General features: G+C 37.1%; 1 protein-coding gene across 8 annotated transcripts in view; it reads right to left on the bottom strand.

Moving 5' to 3' along the window:
- The window catches only part of TENM1 (teneurin transmembrane protein 1), a 942,055-nt gene that overhangs the window by 318,301 nt on the left and 607,089 nt on the right, over nt 1-16,665 (bottom strand). Inside the window, exon 1 of one of the 8 annotated variants that reach the window (XM_054214862.1) lies at nt 5,395-5,456. The exons of the other annotated variants lie outside the window; for them this stretch is intronic. The gene's annotated coding sequence lies outside the window, so the exon portion shown is untranslated. Of the gene's footprint in view, nt 1-5,394; nt 5,457-16,665 lie in introns of those variants that run through there. 8 annotated transcript variants of the gene reach the window in all.

Raw genomic sequence — 16,665 nt, 5'->3', positions numbered from 1 at the left:
TTTCTTCAAAATACATTTCCTGGATTTTTGTTTTAAATATATTTAATAAAGGTTACATTTGAAAAATAGTCCCTGTACAATTTACAAAACACAACTGGCTACACACATGCAGTACAACGACTTCCCAGAAAATTCAGGACAAAGCAAACCAGCTGAAGCCTGACAATGCAGATGTCCAGCCTGGTATTTTCTGAGTAAGTAATTGTAAGAAATGCCACAGTGGAAGGGCATCCTGCCCTGTCCCACAGTCCAGCAAGAACAAAAGCAAGCCTAACAGAACTGGCACATCATCTGCTCAGCAGCTGTACGTTCCTGTTCCGCAGCTCTGCAGCCGGGAGCTCATGCATTCCAAAGCATTTGGTAGTTTCTCTCTTCAACCTAATACACTAAATTTAGGGAGCTGTAGTACTGAGTAAACAATCAGAAAAGGGAATAAAGCTTCTGTATAGCTGCAAGGTTTCAGCCAGTGATTTGATCCCGCTCTCCTATGAAAATTTGTATCATCTTTAATCTAGAATAAAGCCATTCTCTGAGGAATGGAACTAAGTTATGTTAGGAAATGAGGTGTAGCAACACAAAATGTCAAATTTTATAAAGTTTTCCATTAAAACCTGAACCTTTACCAGATAGCTGCTGGTTACTCCCTAGCACTGCAGAGAAGATCTGGCACATCACCCATAACAGTGGATAAGACGCATTCTTCAGGAAATCACCTTTATTTCTTTTGTCTTTAGAGAAAACAAATTTTAAAAATTGCTTAACCTGTATTTAGCTCTTCTACTTCTACACCTGAACCTACAAAAAGCTAAGCAAGCATCATGCTTCACACAGTACACATCCTTTATCCACGAAAGAAGAAATAAGTACCTACCTATTTCAAAGCTTGCAGTCAGCTAAGGATAAATCATAGAGTAGTTTGGGTTGGAAGGGACCTTAAACATCATCTAGTTCTAACCCCCCTGCCATGGGCAAGGATACCTCCCACTAGACCAGGCTGCTCAAAGCCCCATCCAGACTGGCCTTGAACACCTCCAGGGATGGGGCACCCACAGCTTCTCCGGGCAACCTGTGCCAGTGCCTCATCAACAGGAAAAATTTTCTTCCTCGTGGATGAAAAGTTGGACATGAGTCAACAATGTGCGCTCACAGCCCAGAAGGCCAATTGTATCCTGGGCTGCATCAAAAGAAGCATGGCCAGCAGGTCAAGGGAGGTGATTCTGCCCCTCTACTCTGTTCTCATGAGACCCCGCCTGGAGTACTGTGTCCTGCTCTGGGACCCACAACACAAGAAGGACATGGACCTGTTAGAGCGGGTCCAGAGGAGGGCTACAAAAATTATCAGAGGGCTGGTGCACCTCTCCTGTGAGGACAGGCTGAGAGAGTTGGGGTTGTTCAGCCTGGAGAAGAGAAGGCTCTGGGGAGACCTTATTGAAGCCTTTAAGTACTTAAAGGGGGCCTATAAGAAAGACGGAGACAATCTTTTTAGTAGGACCTGTTGCAATAGGACAAGGGGTAATGGTTTTAAACTGAAAGAGGGTAGATTTAGACTAAATATAAGGAAGAAATTTTTTACAATGAGGGTGGTGAAGCACTGGAACAGGTTGCCCAGAGAGGTGGTAGATGCCCCATCCCTGGAAACATTCAACGTCAGGTTGGACGGGGCTCTGAGCAACCAAATTTTGTTGCAGATGCCCCTGCTCGTTGCAGGTGGGTTGGACTATATGACCTTTAGAGGTCCCTTCCAATGCAAAATATTCTATGATTCCAAGTAGCAAGCAAATATCTTAGAACCATACATCTTACATACATGCACAAAGAAAGCAGGAATCACTATATGAATTCTAACACTTCAATCCATGAAACACTGCATAAAACTCCTCTTAATTTTTACAGTATACGTGAAAAAAAAATCCTGGGAGAAAAAGGGCGGCTCACTACAAAGTTAATCTTGCCTTTAACTGAATTTATGAAACAAAAAAGGAAGCAAACAGCAAGTGTGAAAAAGTAATCTCCTTATAGAAAAAGGGTATTATTACTCACACAAAATAGAAAGGAATATGAGCTCAGAAATGCTTATAAGCAAACAAGCAGAAGGCTAATGACAACGTGGGCCATTGTCACTTGCATAATGTAAAATTAAAAGCTGATAAAGACTGAGAATACCTTTTACAGTTCTGTAGGAGGACTTTTACTAATTAGAAGTCAGCCAGTGTCTCCCCCCAAAGTCTGCGAGAAAACAGAACTAAATATTTACTTCTTTAGTAACATTGTAAGAAATTTAGGAATTTTGGCATAGAAGATGACAGACACTTTGCATTTGTGTTCATACATTTCAGTTCTAACGTGCAAGTGGTAACAACAGTCTAATAAGTGAATTCCATCTCCTCTTTTAAACCAAATTTAGTCTCATGTAAATGAATCCTTTCTCCGCTTTAGGAAAAAGTACTACTTACATTTAAGATGTACATAAAACTTCATTTCTTTTCAGCTTAAAAGAAGTCTGTTACATCACATTCTTTTTCCACCAAAATCAGGAAATAGGAATGAAGAACACAAGCCTTTAGAGTTGTAAAGAGAGGCTCAGAATGAACTATGGACTAGATTACAGAAAGAATCAGAAAAATGTGGTTTGGGTGAGGGAGCAGGAAAAGTGAAAACTCTTTCCTTCCATGTCCCCCAAATATCTACTACCTAATCACTATAATTTATACAGCAAAGACAGCAGGGCAGAAGAAAGTCACAGGAAACAGATATACCTTGTGGGAAAATGGTAATTCCTAAACCCTCAATTATTTAGTATGGAGAAGTGTATGCACTCTCCTATGAAATACTTTGTCCATGGTAGTTTTATTTCCATCCTGCCAGGCTAGCCAGGACAACTTCAGCACTGTTGTTCTCTGCCTCCCAGCCTTGACAACCTTGACTTTTTGTCATGGTTTAACCCCAGCAGCAGCTAGGACCACGCAGCCACTCGCAGAGTTCTTCCCCTTCCCCCAGAGGGGTAGGGAGAAGAGGGAGAAAAGGTGGGGAAAGGGAAGAGAAAAAAGATATTGTGGGTTGAAATAAAGACAGTTTAATAGAATACTAACAGAGACGGAAAATAATAAATAGCAATAATAATAATGACAGAAGTCACTCTCACCACTCAGTACCTTCCCAAGCAGCAATCACGAGTACCCACCCCCTGTCTAACCCCATTTATATACTGAGTATGATGTCTATGGTACAGAATATTCCACTGGCCATATCATCATTCTGTCTATGCTCCTTCTCAGCTTCCATGGGAAGCTGAAAAAAGTAATTGGAAAAATATAAATCTCCCCTGGCAATAACCAAACCAATATGCGTTATTGACATTCCTTTCAGACCAAATCTGAAATACAACAAAGACTAGAAAGAAAATTAACTCTGTCCCAGCTGAAACCAGGACGCTTTTCTTCCTAAATATGAAGTTGCTCTCTGTTCACAAGCTCAAGTCCCAGAGCTGACTTTCAAAAGAGCAATTGTACTAGCCTCTCTGGAGTCTGCAGAAAGTTAAACAAAGGTGTCACTAAAAAACTGTCTCTGTAGACTGAATGAAGAAAACGATGTCAGATTTCTGATAACCTGCGTTAGTCTTAAGTATCTTTTCTGCTAGCTTGCCTATGCCTCAATTTATGATACCAGGCAAATACCTTGGGTAACATTTCAGAGAATTACAGAGCCCAAAACTAAAGTCTCTAGGTTTCTTTTAATGTTAACTGATTTACAGCTAGTGGACCTTACTGATACTCTAACTCAATGAAACACAAAACACATTATCAAGCACCCAATATAATTTGGCATTAGTTATTCTTACACACTATACCTAATAACGAACAAACTGTTCTGTTCAACACTCACAAAAAAGTTTGCCCAAATTAAGGGGCAAAGTATAAAGCAAGTAAAAGTTCATTTTTATGATGGAACTTAGAGCACAAGCAACACCTAAAAATAATACGAAGATGATTCAAAAAGAGAGTACAAATTACATCTATCATTGTTGGGTGGGACATTTATTTTAAAGTGTAGTATTATGACAACTGAAAATAAAGTCTTGTCAGCTGTTATGTTGTTATAAAAGCAACATATCAATCATTTCACAGTAATACTGTGCTCGATTCAGTACCAATGCCACTTTTATTACTGATGTTAAGTATATCAAAGTACACACAATTTCACTTTATGATCACTAATTTTCACTACTTAATAGCAGGATATTCAGTGCCTATGGATATGCTGTTTGAATAATGAAATACAAACTTCTTTACACATGAGAAAGAACAAGAAATAAGTTTTACAGACCTTCCTGGTCTTCCACCAAGAAACCTTTCTGTTAATAGGAAAGTTAGCCCGTGACTAAAATGATATGAGTTATATTTGAAGCCTTTCCTAGACTTCTCTGAAATTCTTAAACAAGGTACTTAAAAACAGTTTATTTTTAAGGCCCCTGGGTGCCTAACTCCCATTAAGCTCTTGGTTAACTTGCACATAATACAACTGGCATCCAATTCAAATCCTGAGCACTCCAACAATCCATTAGCATTTATAAAGAACATTGAGCTTATCAAAGAAAAGTTGCCACAGATAGAAATGCAAAATATTACTGTTAATAAAGTTACATAGCTCTCCAACAAGTAGCAATGAAAAAGGAATCCCATCTAGAAGATTTGCAAATACTAACAGTAGCGCCAGAAGGGATAAATCACAAATAATGGAGTATTTCTTGCAAACAGCAGACAGAGGTAGCTGGGCAAATCTCAGAACTGCAAATCCCAGCAATGCATAAGACAAAGGAATTAGCAATTCATCCTTTTAACATAAACTACATGAATAATTTCATAAACAGTCAAAATAACATGTTGGGAAAGAGCAGCAAATTCTGTTGATGACAGCACAGGTATGCAACCAGCACTTTCTGATGGATACCTCCTCTGCTGAAGAAGAAAATATTCAGTAACATAGGCTTAAGTTTTGGCACAGAAAGTATTTTCTGCACAACGTGCAAAATACTAGGTGCTGAAGAAAAATAATGGCAGTTGTGTCAGTGGCCCTCAAAACACAAAGCAGTTCTCTTGCATATTTCGAAAGATAGTTAATTCAATGCCTTTTTTTTTTTAAATTTACACAGATATAAGAACTGTGAGTCACAGTACGTTGCACATTGCATAATAAACAAATGTTGTACAAAGGCCTGCAGAAATTAATGGTTATTTCTTTTGTACACCTCCTAGAGGAGTTACCACTCTGTGACTGAAGGCTACAAATACCTATGTTTTCCTCTTACCCAAACCTGAAAAACATATTGACATTCTTATATGTAAGAATAAAAGGCTGAAAGTCCATTGCCTCAACAACTATGCAAATAAGACTTACCTTCAAAATTCATTCACAAGTTGTTTAGTCAGTCACCTTATCATTACAAATTAGGGTTTCAGTTCCATTAGGCAACCTGAAGAAAAGGTGAAATTGTTGTGCAGCAATCAAACTCCAAGTCTTTTTTTTTTTTTAAATATTCAGAACGACTCATTGCTGAGTTCCTTTCATTCATTCTACAAACAGTTTAGAACCTTTTACTATGGAAACAATTTTTATCTGACATCCTTTGAAATTCTTTTGTCTATATGCCTGCAAAGGAGGAATGAACTGATTTTAATTAATTTTTCAGTGACATAAATTCCAGGCAAGTCTACAGTATCCAGAATTCAAATTGACAATTGTAATTTTGAATACTATTAAGTAAAAAGCTCTCATCTGTAGGAGAAATATTTTCTTTAGGTAATGATATCTACCCTTAGATTTATCATTTAAATAAATGCTAATTTATTTAGAGATACATTCTCCAAATATATGTATTTGGACTCTATAAATATATGTTTGTTCAGATCAGAGTTATATTAACAACAGGACTTGTATACTAAACTGAGCCCTCCTGGGTCTGCCACCATCTCTACCCTCATCTAAAAAGTATCTAAGTCAAAACAATGTTTCTTGTTTATGAATTTCTGTCCCTGCTGTTAGCTAAGTGCAGTCTAGAAGCACTACGCTCAAATAGATCACCTATTTTTTTTTGATCTGTTATGGAAAATCCTACATCTGACCCTGATATTAACCCCTTACTCATGTAAAACTCAAACTGTTTGCCTGTAGCAAAGAACTTCATCTAATAGTTCAAAGCTCTTCAGGAAATGTCAGGAGAAAGAATTAAAAGGGACATCTTTAGTCTTTTAGTCATAACTAAAAAAAATGCAGAATTGGATGCCTACTTAGCAGTGCAGATCCCTGGTTCTAAAAATAATTCCCCTTCCACCTGCAATCTCCTTGGAAGGTTGACAGGTGCCCCAAGAGCTTAAAACTTCCACAGAGCATTTACATTTTTTTTTCCTCGGTTTATAAACAAAGATTCTATGTAATAGAAAATCTATGGACTGAGTATAGCTTTAAGTAAATTTTACTACTTTGAAAACCTAGAAAGATTAAAAACTCTAGGTAGCACACAGTTGCCTATATATGAACATGGAACAGGCACTTGATGACACTTTACAATCCATCAACCTCAGAATCTGTTCCTGTTCTGCTAGAAAAAACTGCCCAATGACTCTTTATTTAGACCTATTTTACTCTGTCAATGATAGCTATCCACTTAAGAGGACTTAAGGGATCTTCCCAAACAGCACTGGTGGGCATGTGAGGAGAGGGAAGAACTGGAGAGGAGAAACACGCACCAAGAGGGAAGAACAGTCCTGCACGCTGAAGTGAGGTGAGTGGAACATCTCTCACAGACTTCTAAGACCAAGTAGCAGAGGCAGAGAAAACAACGCTATTTTATTTCACCCATTAACTATGTTTACCAGAAGGGTAAAAGTGAATTTGGATATAATCTCAGAATACTTAGAAATGGGACACAATAGACTGCACTTCAGGGAGTATCATCTACATATTCCCCAAAACAGACGAGTTATTTCAGCAAGGAGGAAACAACAAATCTTCATTGCTACTAATTCTGTTATCATCGTCCCTTAGGCCTATACAGCTCATCTACTGTCCAATTTTAGCTATGTGCTTCCCTAGAAACATAATCTTTTTGAAACAATGTCCTTTTCTGCCCTTCTTTTTTAATGTACAAATCTCATCCAGTGTAAGGAAGAGCATCAAAACATTTAAAAGTGCTAAAATAGTAACTGCTTTAAAATGTCATAGTTTTTAATAAGTACTGTTTAACAGAGAGCTCTATTTGAATCTCTATGGTAGAGACAGTTCTGTTTTCCCATCAGCAATGAACCATGTGTTTTTACACAAATGTAACAGGATGCTCAGCTCCCAGGATAACGACCAGAAGAGCTCCTGTTCCATTCTGCAGACAAAGCAGATACCATGCTTAAGTTTTTTGTCCCTAGGAGCTGAAACCATAACAGAAGACAATTTTTGTTAACAGTTTAAGGAAATAACCTTTTAAAGTTTCCATACTATACACAATTATGTACTAAAGCAATTTTGATACAAGCTTCCTGTGGTCATAATCACCTTCATGGTACATATAGTCGTCTTCTCATCTATTAACAGTCTCGTAATCCCACAGCCCTTCTGTGCTGGAACACTAAATCAGCTTTGGAGGAGAAATTTGCACAAATGCAAACAAACAACTTCTGTTAATAGGCAAAACGCTATTTAAGTCTTCTAGTGCCCGTAGACAACAGGCATCAAGAACACATTTCTGACCCCCAGGCAAGGAATCAGAGAAAAATCAAGAGAACAACTTCGAGGTTTATTTCTTAATTACTACGAGTCGTCTGCAAATTCAGGGCATGATAGCCTTGAATTGATCTCACTCATCCCCAGTGTAGGAAACGAGTATTTAAGTTGTTTCTGGGTATCAGTTTATACTAGATGAACAGATTTACTGGAGTGTGGCTCTATTTGACAAATCCCTCATTTCCACTTCTAATTTATTTCAGACTTCGTCACTCATAACATTCCCAATAATATGTGTGTTTTTTTCCTGAGGACTACCATCATTTAGTCATAAACTCATGTTCCAAATAATATTGAAGAAAGCTGGTAACAGATTTGCTGTCCTCCGTCAGCTCCCTCATGTTCTTCACATGAAGACCTGCGGAGCAGGTCATAGTTCATTTAAAACCAACAAAAACCCTGCACACACTAAAACATCATTTCCCCCTAGAAATCACAGCAATCTCAGCGGTCATGGTTAGGATGGATAAGGTGTCCAACATACCTTTATAGTTTTCACTCTGTCAGGACACAACAAAGAGACTCACGAAATCTCAAGCCTTATTCTACAGAAGACAACCTGAACCACAGAGCACACAGGTGAGCCATCAGTGCCCTTTCTTTTCAGCCCAAGGAGATTGCTTTCCTTTCTGGTGGAAAACTGAAAATACTTTCCTACCTACCTTACCTACCTCCCAGACCTGAGGTTATTAAGAGCTTTTTTTTTTTTACAAAATACTTATACACAAGTACCCATACACTAATAATGTTCCAGTGAACAAAAGAAGAAAAAAACAAAACCCTCCACTTTACCTTTTGTCCTCAAGTTTCCTAGCATTTCTCAGAACAAAAAAGTTTTTTGAAAACTACAAGAATTAGCAACACCTAAACACAAGTGGAAAACCCAAGACAAAGTGAAACCATCTAAGGAAAAGAACAAAGACAAGCAGAACTTCAAGCTGGAGCAATTAATGGTTGATTTAATCAACAGATATCACAATTCAATGCTAGCTCTAGAAAAGCTGTCAAGTTTAGGTTTTTGCTGACCCTGTTGCCATGAATCTTCCCATGAGGTTTCACATAAACAGAAAATATACAAAAAGTTAATTATAGAGGACCATGCTGTAATCTAATGCAAGCTCAGAGGTACTGGAAGAGCATGTACATGTCACTACAAATATTTAAACAAGAAGCTCAGTGTTTGATTACATCAGTCAAGGCAAATTTGGAATTGCTCAGATCTGCCAAAAGCACTTTTCTATCAAGTGACATCAGGAAACAGGCAGCATCTCTCTGTCTGCTGCAGCCTTTCTGGAACACCGCAGCAAACCCCTCCCCACCTTTTCTACGGCTCCAGTCACACAGCTACATTCTCCTTTTCCCTTCCTTCTGCACCATTTTCACATCATCTTGAGTGTATTCAGCTTTGCACTGGCCAACAAATGCAGCCGGTTTCCTTCCCATCCAATTTATTTCTCACCTTACCTTTCTCCCCAGGTCTTCCCTAAATCATGCAGAACCTGAAGTCTTGAACCCTCAGCTTTTCTCTGGTATCTTAACTATCACATTAAATTAAATAGGTAGTGGCCTCTGCAGACAGAGACCAAACAGTATCACTCTTCTAAGGGCATTTTCCCTTTGACTCTGTTCCATGATTTTCACTCCTTCAATCCCACATGTTATTTCCCCCCCCCCCTTTTTTCTTTTAAAATTAGCTTACAAACTCTTAGGAGAAGGGGGCACAGTAGATTTTTCATACTGTATTATAACATGCAAAAGAGGAGTGCTACTTAGTTGAGGTTTTTCCTTTTGAGGACGTATCCAGTTTTGGTTAATTTTTAGAGTTAGATAACGCATCCTAAACATTCAGTCTTGGTTTTAATCTCCTCCAGAAAGGTATCGTCTTCATTTTCACATGTAGAAAAGTGCAGACATAGCATACAATTTAAAAAAAAAATAATTTTAAAAATATAGATAATTTAATATTCAGTTTTATTTGGAGAAATCAGACAACTACTAAGGATACCCTGGTACCATAACCATGCCCTTTCATACAAAAGATTGGGCTCCCAATAGCTTTATTTAGGAGTACAAGCCAGATCCTTAATATTATTTTAATGCAATATTTTTAACTGATATGGTGCTTATGCTTGCAGAATATTTTGATGCATTTACATTGCATTTGTGATTTAATCTACAGCTCTACGCTTATCCCTTAGGTGTGCAGTAATCCCCACTGTTAAAAAGGCAAAGCAAAACAAAAAAGCTGAACGCACACTATTTAAGCAATCTATTTCAAACAGATGTCAGAGACATATTTTATTATTTCTAAATCGGGCCATTGATCAGCAAGATGATGAGCAAAGAAAAAGATCTGCTAACCTAAAATGTGTGACTCTTATTTACGCTGCATTTCCAATCAATAAGGTAAAAACATTACTAAAATACGAAGAGTCATGGTTTTGATTTACTGCCACTTCTCATGTTCTGGTGTGAAGTCCATCACCACATCATACTAGAATTGTTTATACCCCATAACACTATCACTTTTTCACTTTAACATATTAATGACACATTAACTATGCAGAAATGGTTCAAAATTTTTAAGCTCTAATAAAGGTCTCTGGGGAGACCTTATAGCAGCCTTCCAGTACTTAAAGGCGGCCTACAGGAAGGATGGGGAGGGACTCTTTATCAGGGAGTGGAGCGATAGAATGAGGCGTAACGGTTTTAAACTGAAAGAGCGTAGATTTCTATTAGATATTAGGAAAAAATTCTTTACTGTGAGGGTGGTGAGGCACTGGCACAGGTTGCCCAGAGAAGCTGTGGATGCCCTATCCCTGGAGGTGTTCAAGGCCAGGCTGGATGGGGCTTTGAGCAGCCTGGTCTAGTGGGAGGTGTCCCTGCCAGGACAGGGGGATTGGAAATAGATGATCTGTAAGGTCCCTTCCAACCCAAACCATTCTATGGTTCTGTGATACACAACCAGAATCCAGCTAGACTGGACACAACAGCACTCAACTAATGTGCCTATTCTGTGGAAAAGGGCAGTCATATTCAAACATCCTTGGCTCAAGAAAATAAGGAAAAGAGTACCAAAACTTACTCCATGTAAGTAAATAAAGACTATTCAGCAACAGGAAGATGAGAAATGTCTCATCTCCTTGCACACCAGAATGCTCTTCACAAAGTCATCTGTCTTTTTTTCCGAGGAAAAGTCCTTGGGGACTTTTTATGGAGATTAATTTTTATGCCTCGTTTCATTATTATTCAAGAAAGTGTCTTAGATTTTTTGTTCAAATGTAACACCAACAATTAAGTTACAAACTGCATTTTTTGGATGCATTTTCACCGATATTTTAAGGCTCATTTCAGCTTTTAAAACACCTTGAAATTACTCTCAATGTAGAAGTTACAAACAAAGGAGTTAGCATTTTCATCCTCTGGATGGTATTTTTTCCTGACATTCAATTAACTCTGTATCACTGATATTAATATTTCAATTTCCACTAAAGTTACATTTCTGGTGCTTTTTTGTTGCTCAAACAGGTTTTTAAATTTATTAAAGGTACATTAAGGTAAAATCAATGGCATTTAATATAGTGAATTAACTGAACAGGTAACACCTACAAACTATTCAAAAAGCAGAGAAGCATCTAAATTACACCTCCTGTCAAGTATAAACACTAGTGACATTACTGGGTTACATAATGCTAACTACAACTATAATTTATATACAAAGATTTCCACGTTATATTATACTAAATTTTAAGATGGATGAGAGCTTTCAAGCAAATACCTTTAAACAAAGAGAAACCACTTAAACATCAACAAATAAAAAAGATACAGCTTTTCTAAAGTTAGATGGCAACGGCAGACATTAGTTTCATCCACGTGAACTGATTTTTAAGCCTACCAGTAAAGATTTTTTTTTTTTTTTTTTAGGAATTAATATTTATGTAGTTTCAACCATAGGCAAAGATGAATGAGGACTGACATCTGTTATATTAAGCATACTTGCATCACCATGAAATGCAATAGAAGATTCTCAAGAACAAACTCATCCAAAGTGCTAAGATATGAATATAACCAGCATCTCTTTTTTACTTAAGCAGCGTCAAAATCTTACTTGCCTTCAAGTGGAAGTACCATTTAACAAAATTTCCATCTTATTTCATTCATGGAGACCAACTTACACTTTGCACATTTATGTCTCCTTCTGAGCTAATTGTTTGACTCACGGAAAGCAGAACAATAGTAAGATGCAACATGTTGGGTATTCATTTTGAAGAAGGCAGACACCACTGACAACTCCATCATCGTTACTAAAACACGCTACAACTGTACTAATTCCATGCATATGTAAAAGCTCAGGCAAATATTACTAGGCTGTACCCTTGGCCAAGAAATGATAAAAAGTAAGTTCATAAGTTGGAGAGGGAGGGCGTGGTATACCTTTAACCGATTTTAATAAACTTTGAATATCCCACTTATCAATGCTTCAGCAAGATGCTCAACCTTTCAGAATATGTGTCTACCTAGCGAAATGAAGGCAGAGCTCTTGGTAAGCATCACCGAAAAACTGTGAAGATGTAAAAGCACTCAACAACGTAGCACTGGTCTGGTAGAATTACCAGAAAGGTTGATACGCTGGCAGCTGGTTGATCAGCCTGTCACCACAGATTCATAGATGTGCATACTACTGAGACTGAAGCTAGAATCAGAGCTTTTTGTTCTCTAGAGGAATCTCCATTTAGTCACATCAGTTACAAAGTAGCATCATATTCACAAAGAGGTAGGGCTGGTAATGGATGACAGACTGGATAACCTCCTGTAACTTTTCCATATCAATATACCATAAGACTAAATCAACCTCTGTAAGAAAACAATAGCATTACTTTAATATATGTCCACCTAGAATTCCACATAACCTTACATAATAAAAATAAAAAACAATTCTGAACCAAAGCCCTCACAAGTCTTAGCTTCAACTTGATTTCCCCAAGCACAGTAAACGTTCTGATTTGTCAAACTTTTTTTTTTTAATTTATTGACTAGACAGGACTGTAAGTCAAACACTGAAATCAACAATAATGGATTAAATTCCTCTCACTATTTTTACATCACAATATTAACTGATAACTTCTGCATGGGTTTTGCACATGCAAGTTGTATTGAAAGGGGACCTCCTTAGGAGAGAACACAAAAATCTTGGAAAATTTAAAGTTTGTACATTGGGATTATAATTGAACTTTAAAGGTGAGCAAAGCAAAGGTAGGAAAGCAAACGCTGCATCTCCCTTTCGTAACCTGCAGAAAAGGTGCAAAAGTATTACAGTGCTTCATACATTTACCACTTCAAAACAGTAAAAAAGCTAAACAGAACAGCGACCACTATATATAAAATTGCTTGCACCAATCTTTGCTGAACTACAGCCTGACTTTATCTTATTTTCACAAATTTCAGAGGCAGAAAATCCTGTAACTCAAATCAGTGGGATCAGGACCAGGCCTTTAGAGAGAAAGCAAAATTATATTAAAGTCTGTTTGGTCTCGCGAAAACAAACTAGTTTCAGTTGTTCATTATTTCAAGGGCAGTATTTCAAAACAAAAAAGTAGACTTAAAAAAAAACCCAAAACTCACTCTCAACGATTCAGTCGTACAGCAAAAAAATATGGTACAGAATACAGAAGCACTGGCTTTTTCTTTATTCTTTACTGTAATGATCAACAATTTCACAGTAATAAGTCATTTTAAAATATTTTTAGGATTATAGTATATCCAACTCCTAAGTCTTCTGTGATTGGCTTCAGTTAGTTAGGTCCTGGGCAGCTTAGAAACGTTTACTTGAAGATAACTGTTGTGATGCTGATTTACAAACTATAGCTTGCTACAGTTCCATTAGATTACCACAAACGGGTTACCACGCACTAGATGTGGCAACAGCTTGTGTACATACATATAAAGGCAGTAAATACATTTTGTACTAAGAATAAAACACTTATCTTCATTTCAAAGCTGCATTGTGTGCTATCGCAAAATAGAGAGGGGAGTCTGAGCTGGGCAATCTTTTAGCTGAATGCTTTCATCACTAAATAATGCTGTTTGGCACTGATAAAAAGAAAAATCTGTAAATTTTGACAGAACTTGGCAATTTGTTTCATTCTTTTTTCATGTCAAAATAATGTTTCTTCTTTAGAAATGGGCTAAGAGAAATCTAAAAAAATACTTTATAATTTTTCATTTTACATCACTCAATGTAGTATTTCTTAGTCACAATTTCTTCTTAATTTGCTCATGAAATAAATTTTAAGTCATTCCTGGTTTCATTTCTGATCCCAATTCTAAGACAAAGAGATGGCATTAGACACAGGATACCCAATCCACCTGTCTCTCTCCATAAGGTCTTTAAAGATGGACCATATTCGCATTCTATAGAGAAGGCATCAGTAACAAAGCACACAAAACAAAACAGAAAAAAAAAAAGAGAGAAAATGAGGCATCTTTCCCTAGTTTCACCATATGGACTGAACAGTTATATTTCTCTGACCTGGAGTTAAGTGCATAAGATAAGCTTTACTTGATTTCTATCACTTATTTTTATTTAAAAACAAAACAAAAACCACCATAAAACCAAAAAAAGCCTGAAGCTTCCATGTTTACCAGAAAAAAAAAAAAAAAAAAAAATTGCCAAGCAAAACACCCAACATAACTCAATTGCTAACAGCACTGACCATGTTGGTGTATTATCTAAATGAAGTCTCAAAATAGCAATACAGTAATTTATGGTAGTCTCTCATGTACATTACAGGTTTGCATTTGGGAATGGTAACATCAACATATAAAACAATTTCTCATGGTCTGTAGCTGCTATTCTTGAAAGCTTAATATGAATTGCTCAAAGTAGTTCCATACAGCTTTGTAATGACAAAATACAATTTTGTAACTCATAGCCAAGTACAAAAATATTATTAACCAAATATGAACAACATTAAAATGCCGTTTCTTCTTATTATTGACTACTTATCAACTGACAACTTAGTCTGTTGAAATTAAAACAATTGGTATATTTTATGGTGATCGCTAAAGCTGCTGACCATAAGTAAATTATTATGGCCTATAGACTTACAAGTCTCTTAATCTAAGCAGACAATTTAACTTAACATTTCTAAAGGCAACGTAACTGTAAACAAAGTGTGCTAATGAAACACTAAAAGGCTGCACGATTAAATTATACTTGAGTACGTTTCTGTTAACTCTTCCCTCCAGTATGTCAAACAAAAAAGTTGCTTATTACTAAGATTTACTCTTCTATTCTTTAAAGACATTTACTCCATGGTCACTCTGATTTATTGAAATATATGGAATTTATGGAAATCCACCATACAGCTAATGGGTTTATAAACCTCCAAGTATTATAACACTGTAATGACATTGTAATAGAAGTTAGCTCTCACGTTCTAGCAAACATGCATGAAAATGCATTGCGCAGATAAGGAACACCACCATTTGCAGACACCAATCATTTGGACAAATGCAAGAGGCATCTTTTACAACAATACACACAATAAGTTTTGCAGACATGCTGTACCTAAGACAGTTCCCATGTATTAACCTAAAACCTTCAATGACCAAAATTCTGTTTGGTACAAAAAAAACCAGGACATCTTTGCTGATAAAAGTAGCTAGCCTGCATGCTGTAAAAATTCATCTTGTCCTAGGCTAAGAAAGATCAAGGTGCAAACTCTGACTATAAAGTTTTTCTTTCGTAACTACCTACCTACCTGTATTACAAGGAGAAGAAGAAAGAAGAAGAAACAATACCAGTCACTACGCCTACAAACAGATCTTTGTCACTTAAAAACGGTTAATAATACAAACATAAACAACAAAATATATTAAGACATGCATTTAAATGTTATGTTACTAGTTGAGGGCATAGCGTGGGCTCTACATCAAAGAGAATGATTTGTATTTTACAGAGGTGGGAAAGAATTTTCTTGTAGCAGCTGAAGTACTAATGAAAACAAGAGGGAAAGGGAAATAAAGACTGAAGTTCGCAAAACCATAGAGTTCTCAATTCAAGCTAACCTAATGTTAGAGAACCCAGAACGTGACACTTCCCCAGTAAAAAATGCAATAAGAGAGGAAAGAGATGTTGGAGAAAGGCTTACCTCTGGGAGAGAGTATAAGGGGAGGCTGGTGATGGGTAAGACCAAAGTTGTGAAAAAGCAGCTGAAAGCAGAACTGCATGGATTTCAATTCGCTGGACTTCACGAAATAGAAGGGCTCAACAACATGATGATACAGAGCTCTGCAGAAAAGCAGACAAAATTTTGGATGAATTAGGAGCTCTGAGAAAAGAGCTGGGGAAGAAACTAAGGACAATGAAAAGAAATTGAAGTCAGCTCATAGCTACGTCTATAACCTGGATGTATAGAAGGTGAGGGGTTTGGTTGTTATGGTTTATAAAGCACATCAGGTGGTTATGAAAGAATAAGACCTGTAAGCATGGTTCTCAAATGTTCTGAGCAGGAAGGGCTAATAACTGTGCAAAAATGGGAGTAAGAGGAACAGGAAAAGCTGGTGAATAGGGCAGAGAATGAAGTCAAAAAACCACAGCAGTAGTTCAGAGCAAGAAATAATTTTGTGATAAAGGGCCACCAGAAGTACCTGTCTATAGGAAAGCAGTATGGCTTTCAAAAGTGGGAAAGGCTCTGTGGTTAGTGGTACACACGTGGAAGACAGAATTTGAAAGAGAAAATTTTTACATGAAGAATAATAGATATTCCTGCTGAGGATAGCTTATAGGAATAAGTAGGAAGGCTTTTATCCAGACCATCAGGAAGCAATACTTCTTCTGCATTAATTTATTTCCCAGTGATATGTCGCCAGTCCAGTAGTTGGCTAGTGTCT

Source organism: Rissa tridactyla, chromosome 9, assembly GCF_028500815.1.
Source record: "Rissa tridactyla isolate bRisTri1 chromosome 9, bRisTri1.patW.cur.20221130, whole genome shotgun sequence".
In the NCBI taxonomy this organism is placed as follows: domain Eukaryota; kingdom Metazoa; phylum Chordata; class Aves; order Charadriiformes; family Laridae; genus Rissa; species Rissa tridactyla.
This window is presented reverse-complemented; position numbering and strand designations above follow the sequence as displayed.